Raw genomic sequence first — 3,930 nt, forward strand, 5'->3', positions numbered from 1 at the left:
ACTTACATTTAAAAAAAAAACCTTTCTCATAACTATATTACATATCTTATACATAGTGCAAGAAGAAACATCACTAACAAACTGAAGAAGTTGGCACGTGTGGCAGCCCTACATACGTCGCCGACCTCGAAATCGTAGTAGTTCGCCTCCGTCGCGTCGGCCGTCAAGAAGACGAAAGGCAATCCCGTCGTCCTCCTTTATTTTATCATTCTCTTCCAAGGTCATCTCCTACAAGGGGCAGAAGGGGTTAATATATAGTTGGCAACCTTGGCGCTATAAACTAGTTATTCAAAATTATTTTTTTTTCTAAAATAAAAACTATAATCTAGATTTACACATCAAAACTATAATCTATTTAACTTTTAGAAAGATCAATTGATAACCCGTTAACCAAATTATTCTAATACACTACAAATCATAAAAAATCATTCTGTTCAAATTACCAAATTTAGAATGTTGGATAATCCCTGAACACGTTTCAATGTTGGGCGGCTGCTGGCGTTGAAGAATCGCTCCGCCTTGAGAGGAAGCTTGGGTTCTTGGAGAGGAGGTCTCCGGCGTTGGCGGCAGAGAAGAATGGGCGGCCGTCGGGGCCTCCGGTGAACAGCATGGAGTCAAGGACTCCGCCGGCGCCGGATCCTACGACGTCGAAGAAGTCAGCGATCGAGGCTTTTTGATCGCTGGAGATGTCTCGGAGGGTGTGCGACAAAGAGTGGCACCGGCAAGGATGACGTCGTCATCGTCGCGGCCGTCTACGCAGATGATGTGGACCTCACCGGAGGCGGAGGACGTGGGCTTGCCGTGTTGGGTCGCGGCCGTCTACGCAGATGATGTGGACCTCACCGGAGGCGGAGGACGTGGGCTTGCCGTGTTGGGGGAGGGGGAGGTCTTAGGGTCAGCTCAAGGAGAAATGGGATCTGGGAGTATTAAATGGGGAAGGGTAAATTAGGAATGGATTTATTGGGTAGTGGGTTTACACAGTATTTGGGGGTTGCTTGCACTACTTTTTCGGATTAATGATTTTTGGGTTATGGTTCTTGAACTGAGGGTGGGGATGAATGAGCCAATTTAATTTGGTTCCCCAAAGCAATTTTCCCTATAATCAACAAGCAATATACAAAGGCGATATAAGATATGAACATGAAAGTAAGTGCGCCAATGCAATCACAAACAAACATTATGATTACGGAGTTCGGTCCCCACGACCTACGTCTCCGCTCCTCACCTCGAGGAGATCTCCACTATCACAACCGGGTTTTCTACGTTCACCCGAACAACGTTTACACCTCACAATACAATCACTATGCAAACACACCTTAGGGGAAATTATCTAATCTAGGAGCAATATTGATGGCATAACCTAAACCATGCATATCCATAATATAAAAGGCAAGCAAGATACAAATAAAGCTCAAAATTAGATTAGCACAATAAGCTAACTTGGATCTTTAACTCAAGGCGATTAGACCTTAAATCAAAGAGCACCAAGCTCTGATACCAATTGTTAGACCCTAGAGGGGGGGTGATTAGGGTCTTATGCTAATCTAATCCGATTTTATGCCAATTAAAACTTAATTAATAAGTTATCCTAGCAAGTATGAAATACAACAATGTATATGAGCTAGGATAAGCAATATGAACAACAAGATATATCCTAACAAAGAGATATAGGCAATGTATGTGCAAGGATATATAAACTCAAGGGTAAACAATCTAAACTAGATAGTGGGCAATATAATCAACAAGCAATATACAAAGGCGATATAAGATAAGAACATAAAATTAAGTGCGCCAATGCAATCACAAACAAACAATATGATTACGGAGTTCGGTCCCCACGACCTACGTCTCCGCTCCTCACCTCGAGGAGATCTCCACTATCACAACCGGGTTTTCTACGTTCACCCGAACAACGTTTACACCTCACAATACAATCACTATGCAAACACACCTTACACACTAAGTGTTGGTCCTAGCCCGTGTCCTCCTCCTCAAGTGTTCGGTTACAACCTCTCCCTAGGCACGTCAACCGACGCCACTCCTCTTGGATTCGACCCCGTCTCTCACCACACACTTCTCTCGGTGTACAAGTGTATTACAAGTGAACCCTCACAATAAGCACAATATAACAAATGATTGTTCTTTCTAACAAGGTGAGAACTCAATTAGGCTCAACTCAATATCACATAATCCCACAACCCAATTATATAATGTATGCAAATACAATAAGCTCAATGGTTGTGTGTGTAAACAAAGAGTAAATCAAATCAAACTAAACTCAAAATAAAACTAGCTTATGAAAATTATAATTAAAATAATAAATTGCTAGATAAGTTTAGAAACACTTTTCTAAAGATGACAAGAGAGTGGGAGAAGAGTGAATGCTCAAACACCAAAGGATGATCTCCACTTACTCTTATGAAATTTGCTTCACAAACAAAACTCTTAAACACTCTTTTAAACAAACACAAAACACCCTTAAACTTGTTTAAACAATTCCCATAGTTAGGTTGAAAGAGAACAACAATAGGGTATTTATACCCACTCATAAACTCTGCCAAAATCCCTAACAAAAGACAAAAACAGCCCCAGCAAACAGCTCAGAAAAATAGCCGTTGGAAAAGCAACAGATCTATTGTCGGTCGACCGGCGGAAATATCGGTCGACCGACGGAGAACAAAAATACTATGAACTGTTCTGGACCATCGTCGGTCGACCGGTGCGGTCGACTGATGGAGCTCTCGGTCGACCGTACCGGTCGACCGACCAACTCTCTGCTGCATGGTGACGAAAGAACAAATGATCGGTCGACCGGTGCGGTCGACCGAAAACTGACACAGCAGAAAACTGATATGCTGATTTTAAAATACTATTTAAAAATATCAAATAAATTCCAAAAAATATAAAACTTTGGGGAATGATTATAGACATGATAATAAACATGCTATAAAATATCATCATTTTACAAAATAGTCCAAAATATAAAAATATAAGATACTTGAATTTTGATGTTTTGAAATAAACCAACTTTTAAAACTTTGTGAAATGTTTTTATAGACTTAGTAAACCATGTATAAACTGATATTGAAGTCTATAAACTAATAAGACAATATTTTCACAAAATTACATATTCTATATATTGAGCTTAAGGTACTTAACACACATAATATAAAACCTAAACTAGATTACCCAAGCCGATCTTGATATTCAATAAGCTTGACTTGGTACACTTTGCGGATGAAGCTTGAACTTGATCTTTAACTTGAATTGTATGTTGCTTCACTCCACAATTCCGCCAACCTCCATTGGATATGATCGTTGAAGCGTTATTCCATCCATCCTCCAACTCGTTGTTTACCTAGAATAAATATGAAAACACAAACACTAGACAAACAACATTAGAAGTAAATTGTTTGTTAAACATCATCAAAACAAGAAGGCCAACAGCAAAGTCCACTGGATATCGCATCAGTTGTGCTTCAATTCGCGTGGATGTGAATGGTTAAAAGCTTAGCTCGCACCTGGATTTGTGATAGCTATCACTTCGTTAAATTATTGTAAAAAATTCTTGTACGCTGCTTATTCAAATACCATCATTAAAATTAGATTTGAAAATTAGAATTTTATTATAGATAAGGTAGTTAAAACTATAAAGGGGTATATTTGTCTAAAAAAGATTGTATGCTGCTTATTCAAACACCATCATTAAAATTAAATTTGAAAATTAGAATTTGATTATAGATAAGGTAGTTAAAACTATAAAAGAGTATATTTGTCTAAAAAAAATTTCTTGAATTCGTGGTTTTAAAGTGAGTATATAATTGGCTTTAATAATTTTGCATACTGATTGTACTACTTCAAAATTAATAGTAGGTGTACGACATACTCTCTTGGTCGCTGTGTGATGGTTTTCTTTATTGGATTCTTTTT

Source organism: Asparagus officinalis, chromosome 2 (genome assembly GCF_001876935.1).
Source record: "Asparagus officinalis chromosome 2, Aspof.V1, whole genome shotgun sequence".
NCBI lineage: Eukaryota > Viridiplantae > Streptophyta > Magnoliopsida > Asparagales > Asparagaceae > Asparagus > Asparagus officinalis.